The sequence below is a fragment of the Chamaea fasciata genome, unplaced genomic scaffold, assembly GCF_029207755.1.
Source record: "Chamaea fasciata isolate MVZ Bird 193981 ecotype frontalis unplaced genomic scaffold, bChaFas1.0.hap1 SCAF_37, whole genome shotgun sequence".
In the NCBI taxonomy this organism is placed as follows: Eukaryota; Metazoa; Chordata; class Aves; order Passeriformes; family Sylviidae; genus Chamaea; species Chamaea fasciata.
In genome coordinates, this window is record NW_027094122.1 from 476,602 (window position 1) to 500,804 (window position 24,203).

Below are 24,203 nucleotides of genomic sequence, written 5' to 3' on the forward strand. Positions count from 1 at the left end.
TTCAAGATGGAGAAAAAACCTCTACCCAAAAAAATCCATAAAAAAACCCCAAACTAAAACCACAACCAAAAGACAAAATGCCAAAACCAATCAATTTCCGTGAAGGTTTTTTTTGCTCTGATGGCAGATGAGAAGTCAGGAGTCTAAGGAGAATTTAGGAAGCTGACTATTCTATCCAGTTTGGCCACTAGCACACAGGACTTGCCCAGATCATTTGCTAGCTCACAGCCTTCTGCTGATGCAAGGACAACCCCTGCTTCTGCCTTTAGCAGCTGGGGAAGCTCAGGCAAACCCCAGGCACGTCCAAGCTGCCCTCAGAGGCAGCGGGAACACCCAGAGCACTCTCTTGCTGCCTTGGAGCACAGCCTCTCCTGTGGGGAGCCCTAAATGCTCCTGGGACCCCAAAGTGAGGAGGATCATTGGGTCCAGCTGTGCTGGCACGTGCACACAATACACTGTCCCTCAGAGAAGAAAGACACAAGACATACTCAGGAGCTCCAGGGACTCATCCTCATCATCCTCCATCTCCTGTTGCTGAGCAGAAGCCCTGTCAGTGCTGGAGATGAACGAACTGCCCGGCTTCCACTGCACAGCTTGGCCAGCACTAGTGCCTTCAGGTGACACTGCTGCTGCTGCAGGTTCAACAGAAGAGCCTGTGGAGATCTGAGACAACAAAGGAATTGGTGTCAGAAAGAAAACTGGCTGGCAGAGATTAGCCCCAGATCCCATTTCAAGTGCAAGCCCTTAGCAAGATGCTGTCAGCCACATGCAGGGCTCTGCCATGGGTTTGTTCTGATGTCCACTCCTCAAACTGGATGGCTCAAAGCCAAAGGCTGGTTTGACTGGAGTGCAAGGCCAGATTCATTGTCCATTTTCTCCAAAATGCATTTGCATGGATTTTCTGAAGGGTGACTGCCAAAATGACCATTCCGCTTTCTCCCAAGGACGCTTTTCCCCTTCTAAGGGCTGCAGACACACTTGCAGCTCTTTGTTCAAATGTTCTACCTTCTCCCATGGAGTCCTCTTTTCTTCCGGCATCTTCTGAACGTGCCCAACCGGCAGCGCTGCTGCTTGGGACAGTTTCTGTGCCTCACAGGAATCTTGGGGCTCCTTGCTGCCAGTCACTTGATGGAAATCTTTGCAGGCTGCCAGGCGAGATGTCAACACTTCCACCTCAAGTCAAAGAGAACAAAGCAGTCAGAGAGTCCAGCTTGTCCCTGTCAGCCAAGAGTCATCGACTGTGAGGAAAGGGAAAGGACCAGATTCACAAGGGATACAGACGGCTTCTTTCCAGATCCATCTGGGTCACCGTGTTCACCTGCAAGAACACCTCAAGAAACAAGGAGAGCAGGAAGAGGCCAGCAGGAATGCATTCAGATGACTGCTGGCCAAAAGGCCAAAGCACTAGTGCCACTGTGCAGGGCAGCAGCTGAGATTCAGCAGAGCAGGGAGTGTCCTTCAGAGTGCCTGTGGCACGCACTGGAGCAGGACGGCACTCAGAGGCATCACCCCACCCCCCTGCTGCTCTGCAGGGGAAAGGCACGAAGGGCAGAAAGCACCAGGTTGGTGACTGCAGTGGCTATTGCTCATTCACTCACTTGTTTCTGTAGAGCCTCTCGCTTCTCAAGGAGGAGACCAATTTTCGCTCGGTCTTCTGCTAGAATCTCCATTTCTTCCTCCAGCCTCTTCTCCCATGCCTTGATCCTAGCCCGAGTTTTCTGCAGCTCTGCCTCCAACTTGTCTCCAAAGTTCCGTAAAGAACAGGAGACAGAACCTTCCATCAGGGGAGTGGCTACTACTCCTCCGCTTACATGGTTTTGTTGATTGCCCCTCTCCTGATGGAGTTTCCATTGATCCTCAGTTCTTCTGATGTCTTCCCTGCTCTTCCTCCTTGCTGCCATCGTGTCACTCGGAGGTTTGGGCGGCTCTGCTTGCGCCTCTGCCTCCACGTTCTGTACAAACAAATGCAGAGCAAGTGACTGGGAGATGCCATCAGGCTCAGCTTTTTCCTTTTTCAGCGTACAAATCATATTCATTCAGCCACTTCTTTCTGCTTCCCTGCCCACCTCTGCTTCCATTGTAACCCTCCTGTCCCAGTGCTGATCTCTGCAGATGACAAGGCTCTGTGCTTTCAGTGCCTGGAGGACTCCTGGCCTCCTCAGTCCCAAGAGCTCCATTGAATTCCCCTCTCCCTGCCCTTCACTCTGTCCCACTGTGACACTAGCAGTACAATCAGCCTCCATCTGGGGCTGAAGCTCCAACAGCCTCTTTGGAAGCTGACAGGGAACGTGTCTTTTGCCACACAAGAGAAGAGTGGCCCCCCAAAGATTCATGGACAACACATCATCTCTTAGCAGCTCTTTAAAAGCCAAAAGACAGGTGGACTCCGAGTGCCTGCCAGCTCTGCTACTGACTGCTCTGCCTGAAGAGGCAAAAGAACAACCTGGCAACAAAGGCACCAAAATCCCTGTCTTCAAACAGCAACTCCACATCCCCAGTGTGTCTCTGAAATGCTCCCGGGTAAGCACAGCCAAGAAGCTCCCGGGGACAAACCACCCCAAAGAGCTTGTGTTCTCAGATCAAGACTTTTGGTGCCTGTGGGTACTTGGCACGTCTGTGGAGAGGGACAGGTGTCCCCAGACCACAGCGTCCCCTACGTATCCACCAAGGCTGAGCACAGTGCCTTTGACATGCTCCCTCCTCTGCAGACAGGGAGCCTTCCTGCTCCAGGCTGGCCCCTATCAGAATCCCAGCAAGCTGGGGCCTAAACCCGGCAGCTCAAAGCCCATTTTCCAGCTGTCACTGGCTGAGGGGAATGGCTAGGTCTGGCAGGACTGCAGCACTCAGCATCCTCAGCCACCAACAGCAAGAGCTGGCTGCTCAGAAACTTGCAGCTCTGCCTCGCACTAAAGACAGCACCCTCCAGAAGTGGCACTTACTGTCTGGGAAAGTTCCGGCTGTGGTGTGACCACAGCTGGAGCCTTGTGGTCATTTGGCTCCTCTTCGGCTTCTTGTCCAGGAGCAGAGGAAGCCAGAGGAGAGTCTGCTCTTGGTTCTGGGATCTGTGGACAGACAGGAGCGTGAGACACAGGCCATGACCTATCATTTAGAACCTTCTTTCTCTTCAGCTCTAGAACCAGCTCTACTAAGCACAAATCATCAACCTGGAGAGCAATGGGATTCTAAGTCCCTCAGACTTAATTCTAATGGGCTGATTCAACTGGACACTGCTCCAAATTAGATATTCCCCCCTGACTACTATCAGGAAGCACATTCTCTCTGCAAAACTGATCTTTTAGTTCTTTTAAAGCTCTGGAATGGAAAATTAGGAAATAGGCAGTGATGCCTTTGCTCTTGCTGCAGCAGACATGGAAATGGATTTTCTTGCAGCCTACTCAGCTGGCCCTCTACACTCTACTGCCACAGGCCAAGCTCACAGCTTGCTGCACAATTTTAAACACCAAGAACATCAAATGTTCTTTCCTTACTCACCTCAGGATCATCACCTCTGAATACCCGGCTCAGGTGACCTGCAGTAGGCAAGGGAAAATGAAGCAGATGCTTTGAGAAAACTGGAGACAACCATTTTTAGAAGACCTTCCAAGAAGGCCTCCCAGTCTACATTTTCAAAGTTGTCCTGCTCGACCCAGCAATGGAGGAATTGGCAAACTCTGCTGCCACAGACTCTCCCACGGAGGGAACGCAACCCCTGCAGGTTCCCTTGCAAATGCTGCCCGCACGGCCGTGGCTACAGACACCCCATTTTGAGCTGAACATGTTGACAGGAGCTTTACCCAAGCGGCATCCCAATGGCCTTTCTGTTTCCAAATCAACTCAGTCACTAAGAAAGAGCAGGAAGACACAAAAACCAGGTTAGGTGACACCCAGGGAAAACCTCTACTTACGTGCCAGGTGAGTCAAGAAATAGCAGGAATAAGTAACTCTATAAACAGTGAAAACTGCAGCGGCGAGTTGCCCAATCATTGTGGCAACTGCTGTGCAAGTTTGCCAACTGTTCTCCAACACTATCAAAAAGCAAGTCTCCTGTTAGTGTGCACGTGCCCACTGACAGACGCCTCAAGCTGCAGGACGCTCCTGCACTGAGCAAGCTCAAGAGCTGCTCTGACACCCCTGAGGCCTTCCGGGCACCAAGGCAACCTTGCGATGTCACCATGACCACGTGGCAACCGTGCCCTGACATCACAAAGCAAAGCCCTGTGACGGTCTGTGAATTGATAGAGACGGATAGAGTGATGTTTGTGTTGGCCTAGGCTGCATTTTTACCTTTCCCCCCTCAGCTGCCTGTTTCAGCTCTTGTTTCTCCCCCTGTGCCCCCTGTGTCCCCTGTTGCTGTGCTGGGTCTGAGCTGGCGGCCAGGCCGGGCGGAGCAGCAGTTCCAGCCCCGGCTGTCCCTGGAGCGCTGGGAGCTGCCGGTGGCCCCAGGCACTGTCCCCTGAGCCAGTGCCATCTGCTGTCCTTGTCCAGGGGCGCTGCTCTGCAGGGGAGGAAGCAAGAACAGAGTGAAAGGCTTTGAAGATGGGGCGGCGGGAATCCCTCTGCTTAGATTTCTGTTTAAAGATATATGGACTGTAGCATAGAGAGGAATAATTTCATGGATATTTATATATGCAAGTTACTATTTGTATAGGAATATTTCTGTATGTATCTTGGTATATTTATAAATGTATGCTACATATATATGTGTCTGTATATATGCATACATCTTTGTAATAACATATGTATATATGGATGTAAGTATATGTATATGTAAGTATGCTGTTCTATCTGTGTTTTCATTCTATTTCCCATGAATACAGTTGTGTAGGTATTTCTATTTATGCCGTTGGAGTTATATGGCTCTTTAATTAGGTATATTGGTATTCCTAGAAGTAAATAGATCTAGTTTTCTATTTACATCTGTGTATTGACTTCTGTATTTTGAGGTGGGTGTATCTGGGTGTATCTTTCTATTTAAACATGTTTGGAGATGTATAGTTGTGTCATTGTATCGATTGAGATCTTTGTAGACGACTGTTTAGATAGAAATACTGATATTTTTGTATTCCTAGATGGGCTTTAGGCTTGCAGTAATATGTAATAAATTAAGTTGCTAAACACCTAATTAATCTGTGTGTCTAGTGAGTTGTTGTAGATGTTGGCAATAAATTAAGGTTTTCTTAACTGAAGTAGATATTTGTATATTTTTACATAGCATTGTTGTAAAAATTTAAAAAATCCTTTTTTTAATTTAAATTGAGATATATAGTTAAATTAAATACATAGTTGTATAGTGTCAGCGCCGGTGAAGCAATTTGTAATAAATGACATTTTTCATGTGAAATCAATTCTGGTGTATTTGTCGATCAGCAGTGCAGCTGTAGGAATCTGCAAGAAAATACAATTGTCAACTGCAATAGGTGTTTTGTGATTTGTGCTGTCCAGAGCAATGAGCAGTTGTAAATACTGGAGGATTTTGGCCATGGAAATCTCCATCCATGCCCAGCACATGCCTCACTTGCACTCAGGCTGCGCAAGGAAAGCACAGGTTTGGGATGGCAGCAGAGCCACACCTTGGCTGAGAACTCACTGCAAGGGCGGCTGAGAAAACTCCGGGACTCCACGGAGCCTTCAAGTCCAACCAGAGCCACCCAGGGAGGACAAATCCACCCGCCATGCCACGGGCAGCTCTTCAGGAAGCGCTCCAAGTGTCCCTCTGAAGGTCATCCTGGAGCCCAGGAGCAGAAGAAAAATGGGTCACAACCTTGCCTTGTTTTCATAGCCTGCATCTTCTGCAGAGGAGACAATGGGATGGACAGGAGGAAGGGGAGGGGAGGAATAATTGTGTTAACCCAGTCTGCCTTGCTGTGTACTACTATACTTTGCAGCAGTGAACATTAGAGGTAATGCCAAATTCCTATTTAGCACCATGACACACTGCTGCTTCATTGCAAAACTGCCTCAGCATTGTTATAAATACATATTAAGTGTTTGTCTTTTTACAAATATGAAAATGAATCTTAGATGTGTTATGGTAGAAAGTTATGCTACAGTTATATACCCTCTTGTAGTAGTGGGATAAATACAGTTTTTAGGCTATAGCAGATGCTTTTTGTAACTAGTTAAAAAAATTACAAAAAAATTGGAGAAGCAATGAAGAAATTCCTCACATAATCTCATGTGGATAGACACAATAGCAAGGACACCGACGACTCCAATGGGAAGAATTTATTGCCTTCGTTATCAAGAGATTTACGACTTTGTGGAGGCATGAAAAATTTATGTGCAAGAAAGAATGGTGGGAGAGAAAAGTTGCAATTAAGCAGGAACACCTAAAGTCAAAAGGAATGTGTAAATCACATACGAAATTTATGAATACGCAATAACCTATGGTATTTAAAGGAAAGATCCTTTGTTAGCAAGCTGTGCTTTGGGTGGAAACACCAGGCACCCAGACATCTGTAGTTTTGCTTTTCTTATGTCTCTTCTTATTGTTTATTATTAAACTTTTAAAATTTTAACAAAAACTGAACTGTGTTTTTCTCAGAGAAAATCAGCTGAATTTCTTGTCAGTTTAAGCAGATGTGGTGAGAAACAGTGACAGTGATTCAAACAGGTTTTCTAACCTTGTCATCCAGAGGGAATTTTGGCTTGCTTTTTCTTCACTGTATGCAAAACGTTTTGGAGTTGTTCTGGATCCTTCGAGGAGGTATCCACAACCGACCAAAATAGAAAAGGGGGATTATGGCATTCATTCTCTTTTAACACCTATTTGCACTAAGCTCTAGCTTCAGCTTAGTAAGGAAAAGGAGAGATTTTCTTTAGTCATGCAGTGCGGAATCATTGGTGTAGGAACAGCCACAATTCCAGGTGTAAGAACAGTGTGTTCTTGCTCTTAACAGGACATTGTGGACAAAAAAAAGCCCCCAAATCCTCACGATTCACCTCTTAGGTAAAACCAGAATGGTTCATGGTGTCAAACTAGCAGGTGATGGAAATAACAAATGTCCCTGGGCTGGGGCAGAAGTCTGGGAGTCAAAGGCTTGGGAAAAGAGAGCTGGCAAAGCCAGCCCAAGCTGCAGGCTGGCATTGGGCTCAAGGCAAGAAGGAGCTTGTGCTGCCAGCACGGGAAGGGACTCCAGGCACAGGAGCTGGCCGGTGGCAGGAGCAGCTGCTGCTGTCACCACCAGGGAAGGGCTGGCAGCGCGCAGGAGCAGCGGGCACATTGCTGGTGGGGACAGCTGGCAAGTTGGAGCGGGCCAAGCGAGGATCAAGAGAGGCTGCTGCTTGTTGTAGAAGTAGTTTTTGACATGGTTACACCAGTCTCACCAAGGTCAGAGCGTTACAGTCTGTGCCATTCTGCAAAATGGCTTCTAGCACAGAGTCCCCATGTGCCAAGCAGAAGCGGCAGCAGCAGCACCCCCAATCCAATGCATTCTATTCCTGAATCATCCAATCTGCTACAAACACGATGCTCTTCCTGTCTTTTTGCACCTGTCCTGGTCTAACACAGTTGTGGGACAATGGTGGTCGTTTCTTACACAAAGGCCTACGCCTACAGCCTTTCGATTCAGTCTAGCAATGTCAGCAATGCTCTGTTATGTTTATGATATGTCTAGGACTTAGTGAACTTTGCGCGAGGTAATGCTACTGAAGTTTAAACTGGATTTCAGGGCTTTTCTATCAACTAATACAGTGTCCGATGTGCTTAAGGCACTTAAGGCAGCTTTTTACTCACCTAAAACTAAAACTTCCATTCCCACTTCTTGCCCGTGTGACTTTATGGATCTCAGTTTTTCTGAGAGTTTCAAAGCAAGCCCTGCATTCTTTTCTGCCTCTTAGCCTGTGTGCACGGGGTCCTGGGAGATTTCTATCTGGTTTCCAACAGGGCTGGGACACAGCTCCATGGGTCCCTTCTCTTCTTGTTCCCAGGTCTCCACACGGTGCAGGTGGTTTCCAGCTGTGACCTCCTTTCCAATGAAGAATCCATGGATCCCCCCAGTACAGCTGCAAGGGGTAGGATTTGATCTCCTTCCAGCTGGGATCCAGGAGCCTTGCAGTGTCCCATGGTTCCAACTGGATGACCCCAAGGTCCTGGGAATGCAAAGGGATGATGGTGGAGCAGATGAAGCATTAGTTGCAACACACGTGTGTGGAAGAGCCCCTAAAAGGCATCAGATATGGTCAGGAAGCCGTGGAGCAGAGAGGTGGGTTTGGGAGAGGAAGGGCAATTCCTCTGGGAATGTGGGCTTGAGAAATGAGGCACTTGGGAATGGCGGAATTGCCGTGGAATTTCCATGGCTGTATCTCACTGTCATCTCTCCCGGCGCGGGGGATCAGGTGTAGCCAGGGTTGCGGCGGTCCGGTCCAGGGGCGGGACGAGGACGACTCGTGCAGGCGGGGTTTTGGGGCCGGGGCTGGCGCAAGGGAATGGGTCTTCCCGGGCTTCACCAACCAGGTCCGAAGGCCGACCCGGGAGAGCAGGTGTACCCAGGATTCACCAGCCAAGCCCTGGGTCAGAACGGCAGCGGACAACAGGTCTACCCAGGGTCCTGGAGGTCCAGGGACGGGACGAGCGGTCTAGCCAGGATTTTGGAGCCAGGTTTGGCGGGCGGCGCGGGGGAACAGGTCTACCCCGGCATTCAGCAGCCAGGGACCAAGTCCGGCGGCGGACAACAGGTCTACCCATGCATTCGCCGGCAAGGGACTGTCTGGCCGAAGAGAACAGGTCTACCCAGGCCTTGGGCAGCCAGTTAGTCTGGCAGCAGAAACAGGTCTACCCCGGCATTCACCAGCCAGGAACAAAGTCCGGCCGCGGACAACAGGTCTACCCAAGGGTTGGGCAGCCCGACACCAAGTCCTGCCGCAGGCAACAGGTCTAAGCAGGGGTTGTGCAGCAAGGGACTAAGTCCGGCGGCGGATACCAGGTCTACCTAGGGGTTGGAGAGCCATGGACCAAGTCCGGCCGCGGAAAACAGGTCTACCCGGGACTTGGGCAGCCAAGAAACAAGTGAAGCGGTAGACAAGAGGTCTACCCCGAGGCTGGGCAGCCAGGGCCAAAGTCCTGCCGCGGACAGCAGGTCTACCCCGGGGCATTCGGCAGCCAGGGACCAAGTCCGGCGACGGATAACAGGTCTACCCAGGGACCAAGTCCTGCCGCGGAAAACAGGTCTACCCCGGGGCATTCGACAGCCAGGGACCAAGTCCTACCGCAGACAGCTGGTCTCCCCAGGGACTGTCTGGCGGCGGATAAAAAGTCTACCCAGGGACAAAGGCCTGCCGTGGACAGGAGGTCTACCCCAAGAAACGAGCCCTGCCGCGGACAACAGGTCTACCCAGGAAACAAGTCCGGCGGCGGAAAGCAGGTCTACCCAGGAAACGAGTCCTGCTGCGGACAGCAGGTCTACCCCGGGGCATTCGGCAGCCAGTGACCAAGTCCGACCGCAGACAGCAGGTCTCCCCAGGGACAAAGTCCTGCCGCGGACAACAGGACAGCTGCCGGTCCCTGTGCAGCACAAGGAAGCCGCAGGGCGGGCGCCCGGGCGGCAGCGACAGCCGCTCCCTGGGCAGCGGCTTGAAGCCAGCGCGCCCGTCCCGCCCGTCCGGCAGCAGCTGCTCCCTGGGGAGCTGCTGGGAGCCGCAGGGCGGGCGCCTGTGCCCCTCCCGCCCCGCCACCGGCTGCTGCCTGTTGGCCGTGCTCCAGCGCCTGATGCGGAGCAGGAGGTCGGGGCGGTCGTGGCGAAACCAGGGGTTGGTGTAGTGGAGCCAGGCGCCGGCATCGCCAAGCCAGCCCGGCACCTTGCGGAAGCCGTAGCGGTTGAGCTGGCGCAGGAAGTTGCATAACTGCGTGGCCCGGAAGGTGTGCGGGGCCGGCCCCTGGGAGCCGCCCGGGCCGAGCAGCTCCCGCTCCAAGAGGAAGCGGTCGATGAGCAGCCCCCGGGCCTGGCTGTCCCAGCGCACGGAGCGGACGCGGGGGCTGTTTGCCAGGCACCACAGCTTGGCGGGGAAGGTGCCGGCACTGAGCCCGGCGGGCAGCGGCAGCTCCGGCATGGCGTCGATCGCCAACAGTGGCCACAACGGCTGGAGGGCAACGGCCGCAGCACAGCACGGCTCGGCACTTTGCGGTTAGGCTCGGCTCAGCACGGCACAGCCGAGCACAGCACGGCTCGGCACAGATCAGCACAACTCGGCTCGGCACGGTAGGGCACGGGAAGCCCGTGGCCAGGGTGGGCTCTGGGAGCAGTGGTGGACTCTGTCCCCACGCTGCATCCTGTGCCTGGGTCACCGTCGGTGACGGGGGAAAAGGACATTGCTTTGTCTTGGCTGGGGAAAGGATGAAAAGGGGACATGAGAAAGCATCCTTTTGGTCACCTTTTCAGCAGACTAACTGTTTTTTTCTCACCATCTCTGCCTGTTTTTTGCAGAGTTGGAACATCTTTCATGATTTGGAGTCAGCAGCAGAAGCAGGAAGGGGCAGTGATTTTGTCAGCATTGTCATCAAAACGCTAGTGCTGCCCCATGGATGGATGTTGCTTGATGCAAGGGATGAAAGGCCTTCACTTGTAGGGCGCTCACGCCGGTGTCTTCCCAAAGGACGTTGCCATTTTCTTTCCTCAGGAATCGCTTCTTCTGTTTTTCCCCCCATCTGGGGAGATTTCCAATGCAAATGCCTCCTGCAGCCAGCTCTTGCCAATGCAGACTGACAAAGGAGATCTTGCAATGGACAGAGACTCCCTAGAGCTGGTGTGGAGAGGTGAGGGGCCAAGGTTTGTCCTTTAGTCTTGAAGTCTTGTTGGGGAGCTGATTGTGCTTTGGGGGACTGACAAAAATGATGTGTCCTTAAAGACCACAGAGACTTTGGGGTTGTCATGTTGGGGCAGAAATTTATGTCTGAGAACTTTTTGAAATGCCTTTTTTTTTTTTTTTCCCCCTCCCCTGCAGAGAACCTTTTCGTACATTTTGGGGAACTTCCGTCTGCTGGTCTCCCAGATCCAGCTGTTTCCCAGGGTTCCTTCCCAAACTGAGGAGTAGCCCATGGCCTCCACTCTCCAGCTGGAACAGAAAGAAGCACAGAGCTTGCTGTTGCGGGAGAAGAGCTTCTCTTTCCTGCCGGCTTTCCCTTTGGGGCAGGTTGGTATGTGCTCATTTGATAAAGGGAGGTTTAAACTCTGGAGCTGTTGCATTTCAAACTGCTCCAGCCTCGAGCTCTTGTGTGGGTATCCTTGGACAAAAGGCCTCCCTGTGTGAGCTCCCAGTGGGCTGGTTCAGTAAGGAAGTTGATATTTCAGGCTTGTGACTGCTGAAAGCAGTTGGTTTCTGGAGGTGTCCGGAGCTGGGAGCGACTACTTTTCTCGCCTGGCTGCAGAAAAGGTAGTGGGAAAGTGGGGATTGCACTTGCAGAGATGGCAATCAGGGGTGTTTTCCGAGAAATGGGCTGGCAGAGAGGCAGGTCTTGTGCTCAACTGGCTGTGTGTTTGTTTTGGTGGTGGGGAGATGTTGTAATGAATCAGCCGAGACTCCATAGCCTTCATGCAGATAAAGCCAATTCTTTATTCACATCGCTTCTTTTGTCCAGTTTTCAGGGACCTCATGCACCACACCCATTGGCGGGTAGTTTTCTTACTGCCTCATTTATTGGTCAGAAGGTCATTTGTGTGTATGTGCTAAGTTTCAGGTTGTTTACATTTTTCCTTGGTGGGTTCTGATGGAACAGAGCTAATATTTATGCAGATGCACTTGTTTTTCTCCCTAGGAACGGGCTGTTTTGTGAACAAACTTCACCTTCTCTAAACAGTTTTCAACTGGGAACTTGCAAGCTATTGCTAGCTGCTTAGCTAAAGTAGCATGGCCTCATCCATATTCCATAAGACCTTTCTTTAATAACATTTTTTACCTGTCTGCAACAGGGAGAGTCACAGACACAGACACAGACACCAGCTGAAGCAACAGTGTCATTTACTATCATGCAGGAGTGCAAAGACAAATCAGAAAAGAAGAAGGCAAGCAATGCACCTCATCACTGGTACAAAAGGTTGCCTCTAGTGATTAAGAAAGATACATCAGCAGACACCCTTTTTACTTTATCCTTCATCCAGATCCACTCATCAGGTGGGGAAAGCTGTCCCAGCAAAGCTCGGGAAAGTCACTGCGAGGAACTAGGAAATCCTACACTGCCTCCCCCTTTCTTGGCCACCAGGCTTCTGGCTGCACTGTGAGAGTAGCCCAGCTTTGACAGTGGTGAACGAGTAATCTGACAGACCTTCTGGGGCAGGAGATCTGATTTCCTTCTCCTCTTGGTTTTCTCCCTGAGCCTGTCCAGGGCTCAAGGAGGAAGCAAGGCCAGATGTGGCCTTGTCTGGTTTCTTCATGCTGAAAGATAGAGACGTGTTTCACCAATGAATGAATGCATAGATCCTAATGATAGTAACACTTGGTTAAGGAGCAGATCCATTGAAAGTTTGGTTGGAAGGGTCATCCAGAGGGCAGATTTAGCTCAGGACCTGTTGTTCAGGCCTTAGTTTTTCAGTATTTTGTGGTGCAAATCAATGCCCTGGAAAGCTGGAAACAAATGAGTCCCTCTTGAGCACGTTTCAGAGCGGGAGCAGGATTAGCCCTGCAAGGCCGGGCTAGGGCCAAGAGCAGAGGGCCAGCAGGCTGCATTTGCCCAGAGGCAGCCGTCCAGACCAAGAAGGCCACTGGTGCCCAGGGCCTGAGGTGCCCGAGGCTGCCTCCCCGCTGTGCAGCTCTGCAGAGCCCGTGGAGCGCAGGGTCCCGGGCAGCCAGGGCGGCCCGGCTGCCTTGGAGCACGAGGGGTGTCCCAGAATGCTGCGACCCTTGGCTTTTTAACTGTTGCTCAGAGTCTTGTCATTAGTCCGCACTGTCTGACATGTTTTCCTTTCCTCTGGCATATTGAAGAGAGCTTTTTGAGAAAAGTGGCTGATGTAGTTTCTGCTGGTGCTGGTGCTTTAGTCTGCAGGTCAGGGCAGGTGGTTTGAACCAAGGACGGAGTCCGCAGTTAACACTGCAGTTTTGCCGAGTCAAGAAAACCGTTCACAACTGGGTGACCGATGCTGAGCAGCTTTGCTAGTTTTTGGAAAGTTATGACCTTAAAAAAGCCAACAAATGTTCCTACATGAGGGTACCAGCAGTGTCCCAAAGATCCCAACTTTTTCCACCTCTTTTCTGTGTCTTTGGTGTTTCTAAGTTCCCCATTCCCCAGCAGGAATGAAAGCATGTATGATAATGTGAGTGATTTGAGAGCTCTGTGTTGTGCGCTGCCACATCAGCGTTGATGACAGGCTGGACATGGACAGGTGTGTCGAGTTCAATTCATCCCAGTTCTGTGCCAACAGCAGCCCCAAGATGCCGAGAAGAACAAGGACGGTGGGTGGGTGTGCACGCACAGCCCTGTGGGCTGACTGCTGTGTGGGCAGAAGGTTCTCAACAGCAGTACATCTTCACTCCCCCAAGTGGGAAGAATATATCAAATCTATATGAAATGAAAATATTTATGAAACTGCACTCAATGGTACATATTTATATGTATCATAGATGCAATTTATCAAATATAATGCTGCATATTCTATATTTTGATATGCCATAATCAATAGAATCTATCAAATATAGAGTTGATCTTTCCCTAAGCTATTGCCTGTGGGTCCTAGAGGCCATCTCCTAGTGTTCCTACATTTGTGTTTTCTGGTACTAGTTCTTATAGCAGCAACTCCCCTGGGAGTTAGTTCCTCCAGGGAACTTCACACCAAGGGCTTCCATCACTGTTGTGGCTGTGGGAACTTGTTGCTTGCCAGTTCTCCCCCAGAATCCTTGTGGATTCTGGAGCATGTCAGCACAGGTGTCCATGGCCCTTCCTTCATCCCCAGCCTGCAGCACTCACAGCCCTGCGGCCTCCCCCTTGCTGCAGCTCATTTGCAAAGTGCTGCCAAAGGCAGCGGAGCTGGCTCAGGATCCCTGTTGGCTCCTGGGCTCCAGGATGACCTTCAGAGGGACACTTGGAGCGCTTCCTGAAGAGCTGCCCGTGGCATGGCGGGTGGATTTGTCCTCCCTGGGTGCCTCTGGTTGGAGTTGAAGGCTCCGTGGAGTCCCGGAGTTTTCTCAGTCGCCCTTGCAGTGAGTACTCAGCCAAGGTGTGGCTCTGCTGCCATCCCAAATCTGCACCTGCCTTGCCCAGCCTGAGTGCAAGTGAGGCATGTGCTGGGCATGGATGGAGATTTCCATGGCCAAAATCCTCCAATATTTACAACTGCTCATTGCTCTGGACAGCACAAATCACAAAACACCCATCGCAGTTGACAATTGTAATTTCTTGCAGATTCCTACAGCTGCGCTGCTGATCGACAAATACACCAGAATTGATTTCACATGGAAAATGTCATTTATTACAAATCGCTACACCCGCGCTGACAATACAGAACTATGCCGATGTCAATTTAAGTTTAAAAAAAGGAATTTTTTAAATTTTTACAACAATGCTATGTAAAAATATACAAATATCTACTTCAGTTAAGAAAACCTTAATTTATTGCCAACATCTACAACAACTCACTAGACACAAAGATCAATTAGGTGTTTAGCAACTTAATTTATTACATATTACTGCAAGCCTAAAGCCCATCTAGGAATACAAAAATATCAGTAGTTCTATCTAAACAGTCGTCTACAAAGATCTCAATCGATACAATGACACAACTATACATCTCCAAACATGTTTAAATAGAAAGATACACCCAGATACACCCACCTCAAAATACAGAAGTCAATACACAGATGTAAATAGAAAACTAGATCTATTTACTTCTAGGAATACCAATATACCTATTTAAAGAGCCATATAACTCCAACTGCATGAATAGAAATACCTACACAACTGTATTCATAAGAAATAGAATTAAAACACACATAGAACAGCATACTTACATATACATATACTTACATCCATATATACATGTGTTATTACAAAGATGTATGCATATATACAGACACATATATAGGTAGCATACATTTATAAATATACCAAGATACATACAGAAATATGCCTATACAATAAGCAACCCGCATATCGAAATATCCATGTAATTATTCCTCTCTATGCTACAGTCCATATATCTTTAAACAGAAATCTAAGCAGAGGGATTCCCGCCGCCCCATCTTCAAAGCCTTTCACTCTGTTCTTGCTTCCTCCCCTGCAGAGCAGCGCCCCTGGACAAGGACAGCAGATGGCACATGTGCGAAAGCAAAGGGAACACTGAGTAAGAATCCAGATGATTCCCTTGGCAGCACCTGCCCTTCAGTCAGGGAAGGGAAAATCTCAGCGCTTCCCCAGGAGGGTGAGAAAGAAAAAATTTGGCCAAAGCCCACGGCCAAAGGCCAGGCCACCCTCACCCCCAGCTGCCTCACCGGCCCTGCGGCCTCAGCCGGGCTCGGGGCTGGCAGCAGCAGCTCCCTGGTCCCTGCTGGAGCTGGTGGCCTTCAGCTTCTCCCTGCTGCCTCCTGTCAGTCTCTGCCTGTCCTCAAGGTCTGCAGGGCAGCCGTGGCAAAAGTGGAGCCTCTGGAATTGGTTCCAAGGCCTGGCAGAGCTGCAGGCCCGCAGCCCTCTGTGCTCCCTGCTGGCCCCCTCCATCCCCTCAGCCCCATCGTCCCCTCGGCAAACCCCCGGCCCCCTTTGGTTTCTTCAGCCCCTGCCAGTCCTCTCACCCCACTCAATCCCTTCTGACCCATCCCGGCCCCTTAGACCCCCCTCAGCCTGCGCCCCTTCCCTGTCACCTCAGTGCCACCATGGCCCTCTGCTCCCCCACAGCCCTCAGTCCCCCCGCAGTCAAGGTCACCATCCCTGCAGCGTCAGCGCCTCCTCGGCCCCCTCAGCCCCCTGTGTCTCCCCGTCCTTCAGCAGCTCCTCAGGGGACAGTGCCTGGGGCCACCGGCAGCTCCCAGCGCTCCAGGGACAGCCGAGGCTGGAACTGCTGCTCCGCCCGGCCCGGCCGCCAGCTCAGACCCAGCACAGCAACAGGGGACACAGGGGGCACAGGGGGAGAAACACGAGCTGAAACAGGCAGCTGAGCGGGGAAAGAGGTAAAAATGCAGCCTAGGCCTACACAAACATCACTCTATCCGTCTCTATCGATTCACAGACCGTCACGGGGCTTTGCTTTGTGATGTCAGGGCACGGTTGCCACGTGGTCGTGGTGACATCGCAAGGTTGCCTTGGTGCCCGGAAGGCCTCAGGGGTGTCAGAGCAGCTCTTGGCCTTGCTCGGTGCAGGAACTTGGTCCTGTGCTTGAGGCTTTTGTCAGTGGGCAGCTGCTGACTGACAGGAGACTTCTTTTAGCTAGCGTTAGAGCGCAGTCTGCAAACTTGCACAGCAGTTGCCACAATGATTGGGCAACTCGCCGCTGCAGTTTTCACTGTTTATGGAGTTACTTATTCCTGCTATTTCCTGACTCACCTGGCAGGTAAGTAGAGGTTTTCCCTGGGTGTCACCTAACCTGGTTTTTGTGTCTTCCTGCTCTTTCTTAGTGACTGAGTTGATTTGGAAACAGAAAGGCCATTGGGATGCCGCTTGGGTAAAGCTCCTGTCAACACGTTCAGCTCAAAAGGGGGTGTCTGTAGCCACGGCCGTGCGAGCAGCATTTGCAAGGGAACCTGCAGGGGTTGCGTTCCCTCCGTGGGAGAGTCTGTGGCAGCAGAGTTTGCCAATTCCTCCATTGCTGGGTCGAGCAGGAAAACTTTGAAAATGTAGACTGGGAGACCTTCTTGGAAGGTCTTCTAAAAATGCTCTGGTTGTCTCCAGTTTTCTCAAAGCATCTGCTTCATTTTCCCTTGCCCACTGCAGGTCACCTGAGCCGGGTATTCAGAGGTGCTGATCCCGAGGTGAGTAAGGAAAGAACATTTGATGTTCCTGGTGTTTAAGATTTGTGCAGCAAGCTGTGAGCTTGGCCTGTGGCAGTAGAGTGTAGAGGGGCAGCTGAGTAGGCTGCAAGAAAATCCATTTCCATGTCTGCAGCAGCAAGAGCAGAGGCATCACTGACTATTTCCTAATTTTCCATTTCAGAGCTTTAAAAGAACTAAAAGATCAGTTTTGCAGAGAGAATGGTGCTTCCTGATAGTAGTCAGGGGGGAATATCTAATTTGGAGCAATTTGCAGTGTCCAGTTGAATCAGCCCATTAGAATTTAGTCAGAGTGACTTGGAATCCCCTTGCTCTCCAAGTTGATGATTTGTGCTTAGTAGAGCTGGTTCTAGAGCTGAAGAGAAAGAAGGTTCTAAATGATAGGTCATGGCCTGTGTCTCACGCTCCTGTCTGTCCACAGATCCCAGAACCAAGAGCAGACTCTCCTCCGGCTTCCTCTGCTCCTGGACAAGAAGCCGAAGAGGAGCCAAATGACCACAAGGCTCCAGCTGTGGTCACACCACAGCCGGAACTTTCCCAGACAGTAAGTGCCACTTCTGGAGGGTGCTGTCTTTAGTGCGAGGCAGAGCTGCAAGTTTCTGAGCAGCCAGCTCTTGCTTTTGGTGGCTGAGGATGCTGAGTGCTGCAGTCCTGCCAGACCTAGCCATTCCCCTCAGCCAGTGACAGCTGGAAAATGGGCTTTGAGCTGCCGTGTTTAGGCCCCAGCTTGCTGGGATTCTGATAGGGGCCAGCCTGGAGCAGGAAGGCTCCCTGTCTGCAGAGGAGGGAGCATGTCAAAGGCACTGTGCTCAGCCTTGGTGGATACGTAGGGGACGCTGTGGCCTGGGGACACCTGTCCCTCTCCACAGACGTGCCAAGTACCCACAGGCACCAAAAGTCTTGATCTGAGAACACAAGCTCTTTGGGGTGGTTTGTCCCCGTGAGCTTCTTGGCTGTGCTTACCCGGGAGCACTTCAGAGACACGCTGGGGACGTGGAGTTGCTGTTTGAAGACAGGGATTTTGGTGCCTTTGTTGCCAGGTTGTTCTTTTGCCTCTTCAGGCAGAGCAGTCAGTAGCAGAGCTGACAGGCACTCGGAGTCCACCTGTCTTTTGGCTTTTAAAGAGCTGCTAAGAGATGATGTGTTGTCCATGAATCTTTGGGGGGCCACTCTTCTCTTGTTTTGCAAAAGACCCGTTCCCTGTCAGCTTCCAAAGAGGCTGTTGGAGCTTCAGCCCCAGAGGGAGGCTGATTGTACTGCTAGTGTCACAGTGGGACAGAGTGAAGGGCAGGAAGAGGGGAATTCAATGGAGCTCTTGGGACTGAGGAGGCCAGGAGTCCCCCAGGCACTGAAAGCACAGAGCCTTGTCATCTGCAGAGATCAGCACTGGGACAGGAGGGTTACAATGGAAGCAGAGGTGGGCAGGGAAGCAGAAAGAAGTGGCTGAATGAGTATGATTTGTACGCTGAAAAAGGAAAAAGCTGAGCCTGATGGCATCTCCCAATCACTTGCTCTGCATTTGTTTGTACAGAACGTGGAGGCAGAGGCACAAGCAGAGCCGCCCAAACCTCCGAGTGACACGATGGCAGCAAGGAGGAAGAGCAGGGAAGACATCAGAAGAACTGAGGATCAATGGAAACTCCATCAGGAGAGGGGCAATCAACAAAACCATGTAAGCGGAGGAGTAGTAGCCACTCCCCTGATGGAAGGTTCTGTCTCTTGTTCTTCACCGAACTTTGGAGACAAGCTGCAGGCAGAGCTGCAGAAAACTCGGGCTAGGATCAAGGCACGGGAGAAGAGGCTGGAGGAAGAAATGGAGATTCTAGCAGAAGACCGAGCGAAAATTGGTCTCCTCCTTGAGAAGCGAGAGGCTCTACAGAAACAAGTGAGTGAATGAGCAATAGCCACTGCAGTCACCAACCTGGTGCTTTCTGCCCTTCGTGCCTTTCCCCTGCAGAGCAGCAGGGGGGTGGGGTGATGCCTCTGAATGCCATCCTGCTCCAGTGTGTGCCACAGGCACTCTGAAGGACACTCCCTGCTCTGCTGAATCTCAGCTGCTGCCTTGCACAGTGGCACTAGTGCTTTGGCCTTTTGGCCAGCAGTCATCTGAATGCATTCCTGCTGGCCTCTTCCTGCTCTCCTTGTTTCTTGAGGTGTTCTTGCAGGGGAACACGGTGACCCAGATGGATCTGGAAAGAAGCTGTCTGTATCCCTTGTGAATCTGGTCCTCTCCCTTTCCTCAGAGTCGATGACTCTTGGCTGCAGGGACAAGCTGGACTCTCTGACTGCTTTGTTCTCTTTGACTTGAGGTGGAAGTGTTGACATCTCGCCTGGCAGCCTGCAAAGATTTCCATCAAGTGACTGGCAGCAAGGAGGCCCAAGATTCCTGTGAGGCACAGAAAGTGTCCCAAGCAGCAGCGCTGCCGGTTGGGCACGTTCAGAAGATGCCGGAGGAAAAGAGGACTCCATGGGAGAAGGTAGAACATTTGAACAAAGAGCTGCAAGTGTGTCTGCAGCCCTTGGAAGGGGAAAAGCGTCCTTGGGAGAAAGCGGAATGGTCATTTTGGCAGTCACCCTTCAGAAAATCCATGCAAATGCATTTTGGAGAAAATGGACAATGAATCTGGCCTTGCACTCCAGTCAAACCAGCCTTTGGCTTTGAGCCATCCAGTTTGAGGAGTGGACATCAGAACAAACCCATGGCAGAGCCCTGCATGTGGCTGACAGCATCTTGCTAAGGGCTTGCATTTGAAATGGGATCTGGGGCTAATCTCTGCCAGCCACTTTTCTTTCTGACACCAACTCCTTTGTTGTCTCAGATCTCCACAGGCTCTTCTGTTGAACCTGCAGGAGCAGCAGTGTCACCTGAAGGCACTAGTGCTGGCCAAGCTGTGCAGTGGAACCCGGGCAGTTCGTTCATCTCCAGCACTGACAGGGCTTCTGCTCAGCAACAGGAGATGGAGGATGATGAGGATGAGTCCCTGGAGCTCCTGAGTATGTCTTGTGTCTTTCTTCTCTGAGGGACAGTGTATGGTGTCAACATGCCAGCACAGCTGGACCCAATGATCCTCCTCACTTTGGTGTCCCAGGAGCATTTAGGGCTCCCCACAGGAAAGGCTGTGCTCCAAGGCAGCAAGAGAGTGCTCTGGGTGTTCCCGCTGCCTCTGAGGGCAGCTTGGACGTGCCTGGGGTTTGCCTGAGCTTCCCCAGCTGCTAAAGGCAGAAGCAGGGGTTGTCCTTGCATCAGCAGAAGGCTGTGAGCTAGCAAATGATCTGGGCAAGTCCTGTGTGCTAGTGGCCAAACTGGATAGAATAGTTAGCTTCCTAAATTCTCCTTAGACTCCTGACTTCTCATCTGCCATTCGAGCAAAAAAAAACCTTCACGGAAAGTGATTGGTTTTGGCATTTTGTCTTTTGGTTGTGGTTTTAGTTTGGGGTTTTTTTCAGATTTTTTTTTGGGTAGAGACGTTTTCTCCATCTTAAAGGAGCTCTTCTGCCCCATGTGTCTTAGTGGCGTCATTTTGATGACTGTTCCTATTTACCACTACTACATCTGCAGGTTTTCTAATGAGAATATTATATATTTGTTAGTGAGGACTCTTTGGAAAGAACATCAAGTGACAGCAGAAACAGAGAGCAAGAGCTGTTTTTTTTGTGCCCCCAATGAAAAAAACAGATCCTTTTATTACAATCTGTATTTAATATCCTAGTTTTGTTCCTAGGAAAGATACCTCCAAGAGACACAGGCCTGGGGCATGATCAGATAAAAGTGCACTGTAGGCATTTCTCAGGAGTGAGCCTCCAGCCCCTCTGCTGTATATTCCTCAGATCCATGGCACTTTTTCCTACCTGATTCCCAGTCATTCCCATGACTGTTAGAATGCTACCCACTGGCCCAAGCCCTGCTCAGATCAGTCTCTAGGAAAACAAATCAAGCCCTTTGTGATTCTACAGCACAAGTCATTGAAGCTGCTTCTTGCCCAGAGCAGCTGCCGGTCCTGTGCCCTCAGATAAGAGCTGGTGGGGCTGAGAAGAGAGCCCAGCTGACGCTCTGTCTCCCGTCACCTGTTGGCACAAAAGGGCACTGACGTGCACCTGGCTGTGTCTGCTCTCCAAGCCAATCCTGCCGTGTCCTCAGTGGGGGCAGCAGCTTGGAAGGGGCTGGGTGTGGCCGTGCCTTCTTGCCATTGCTTGTCAGTGCTGGTGCCTGGGCTTTGGCAGCTTTGTGGCGGTGGCTGCCCTGGCCCTGAGGGCTGCTGTGAGCGCCGAGGCTGGAGCCTTCCTTAGCTGGGAGAGTCCCGCTGCCGGCCGGCTGCTGCAGCGCGGAGCTGCCCCGAGGCAGCAGCCCCTGCTCTGGGCCGGCTCCTGCACGGCCTGGGCTGGGCTCACAGAGGGTCAGCATCTCCTCTGGGCAGCTGTCCGTGTCCCGCCGGCACCTGAGGAGCACTGCTGTCCCTGCTGCCCTTGCCCGCTGCGGGAAGGTGGGCACGTGTGTGGGGCTGAGAGGGCGAGTGCAATGGCAGGGACTGATCCCTGCTGTCAGGGGGAGGAGAAGCAGTGTGGTTCTTCACGTGGGCCACGGGCAAGGGCGTCTTCCAGCTCAGCCTGCTCCTCAAGGGTGAGGGTCCTGCTGCTGAAGGCCCCTTGGGATTGGTTAGAGCATGAGCTGCTTGGGTTTACAAAGGGAAAGGCATTCTTTTGGTAAAGTGCTGCAAGGTGGGGAAGATGCCCTCCTCTCCTGGGAATGCATCTCCCTGTGCTTTGTTTGCTGTCAAGAGATCTCTTCAAAGGACTGTAGAAATCAGTGCTGGCCTGCTTGTACTGCAGAGCTGCCTGTCTTGTTGCAATTCTTGCAGTTATTGTTGTTACGCAGCTGGCCACAAAGGACTCAGAAGGCCAGACTGTACAGCCCCAGCAGGGCTGCCTTTTGTATCTCCTGGATAGTGGGATCTCTGCTTTCAAGTGAGCATCTTGCATTTTGTTTCCCTCAGGGCAAATGGCGAGCATGGAAAATCCCCGAAGGAAATACATTGAAGAGGAAATTGTTGGCAGAGGGTGAGTCCAACCACAGTTGCTTCTACACAATCATGGGGCAACGACTTGCTGCTGGAATATCTGTCAAGGGTGAAGTCAGGCAAGTTGCAAACATATTCAGACACTGGGGTTAGTCTGCCCCATCTCTCAGTACCAGCCAGAATTTGGAAGTGTGGTCAGAAGGAATTGTCAAAGACACTTGGATTTCATTGCCAGAAACAGCAACCACCCCTTTTTGTAGCAGGCAGATAACTGTTTGAAGGAACATTTCTTCCCAAGAGTTTGCTGAAGGAAATAGTGTGATCAGGATAAAAACTGCCCAGTTTAGAAACTGAAATCCAAGACGAAAGAATCACCTGGCCTTTTGAGCTGAGGCACTAAAGCCCAATGCTTCAGAAACAGGCCCAGCGCCCATGCACTGGAGAGGAAAATGCATCATCTGCCTTCTGGCAGAGCCCTCCTGCATGCTGCAGGTTGGAGGCATTTCCAGCAGACATCTCCTGTCTGGGCTGGCTTTCACTCCAAGGTCTAAATGGCTTCTCCTTTCTTTGCTGCTGTTTTGTTTCTAGGGCTTTTGGAGAGGTTTGCAGAGCGATCGACACTGCCACAGGAGGACAGGTAAATGTCAAGAGCCCCTGCAGATTCTGCTGCTCTCCAGGGCTTTCCTCTCTCGTGTCAGCTGTGGCTGCAGCTGTGGCTAGAGCTGTGCTGCAAAGGCACAAGAAGCACAGACTGGTGCCAGGCTGCCAGCTGCATTTGGGACAGTCTTTGTCCTGCTCAGCTGCCAGAAGGAAGGCAAGGAGGGCAGCAGTTCCTTTCAGAGAAGGACGCTCTCCCTGGCTCTCAATTGCTCCAACAAAGGGGCATCTCACTGCTCTCTGGGGCTACGGCTTCAGAGTCCTGAATTCCTATTTTTGGCTGCCAGCAAATACATCTGAATGTTCCTGGCAGTTCCTTAGGCACCTGCAGTGCTGCACTTGGGAACTGCACGTGGGGAGAGATCTGCAAGGCGTCCCTAAAAGCCCCAAGCCCTGCCTATAGCCCGAGATGTATCCACAGAGTACCAAGGCACGCATTTCTTCCTCTGAAGTACGGACAGAGAAACAGAGAGTGTCCTCAGAGCTTTGGGGGGTGAGAGTTGAGACACCATTTTTAACAAGTGGACAAGGCAAATTGTGGTCAGTGGCCAGGTGTCCTGGAACTGGCCCCCAAAGGAGCAGAGAAATGAGCTGTAGGAATGTCAGTTCCTAATTACTCCTTTGTCTAATCGCAAGGCATTTTGGCAGAGCTCACCTGTGTCATTGCAAAATCACTCGCTCCATGTGTGTTGTGGTCTCATTCCACCAGCTTCTAAAGTTACTGATTTTCTGTGTCATTCTAGGTGGCCATCAAGAAAATCAATCTTCAAGGACTGAATAGGAATCAACAAGCGCTTAATGAAATCATGGTCATGAAGAAGAATAAGAGTCCCCACGTTGTGGATTATTTAGACAGGTGAGTGGTCATGGTCTCTTCCCATGAAGGTTTGTTTCCATAGTAAAAGCATGCGAGGTTAAAACCCCACTTTGGACACTGGCAGAAAATAGAGCTGTTAATAATCAGTTAATTATTATTTCTCTACTCATCTCCAATGGATGGGAAGAGAGTGTATTTTGCCTGCATGTGTCTTCCCTGGCTTTCAAACACTGAGTTGGAACATTGGCCAAAAACCTGAATCAACCCTCCCATACTAAGTCAATACCTTGTAAGCTCACTGCCTCCATGTTGTCTCAGGATTGATTTTTTCAAGTTTCTTCAATGCTGATGAAGCATGCTAGAGAGGATTTCCCTTGGATTGTTGCCCCTCTTTTCCATGACTGGTCATGCCAGGAACACTAGGTGCTCCTTTCCAGAAATACCATGCGGGACAGGTTTTTCATCTTGGCTGATACTAAACTGTACTTTTTGCTTGCTGGCCATCTAAAATATCTCCTTTCTCACAGATGTGCTGTTCTCCGTGAGACTGCACAGACTGCAAACAATGCACAGCCTGGAGGGCATGTCTATTCCTTGAATTCTGTCCTTGTCACAAAGGGACCCGGAAACAAGAATCGAGCAAAGAAACCAATGTATGCATGTTCATCTGCATGGCCTTGTTCCCTTCTTTCAGCTACCTTGTGCTCAACGAACTCTGGCTGGTGATGGAGTACATGGATGGAGGCTCTCTGGATGATGTCATCGCTGAGGTTCGCATATGTGAACACCACGTTGCAACCATCAGTCGAGAGGTG

At 51.0% G+C, this 24,203-nt stretch overlaps 1 pseudogene; it reads right to left on the bottom strand.

Annotated features, from left to right (window-relative positions):
- LOC136303558 (class I histocompatibility antigen, F10 alpha chain-like) overlaps positions 1-10,047 on the bottom strand; it is a 40,684-nt pseudogene extending 30,637 nt beyond the window's left edge.
- Positions 10,048-24,203: the final 14,156 nt, after the last annotated feature.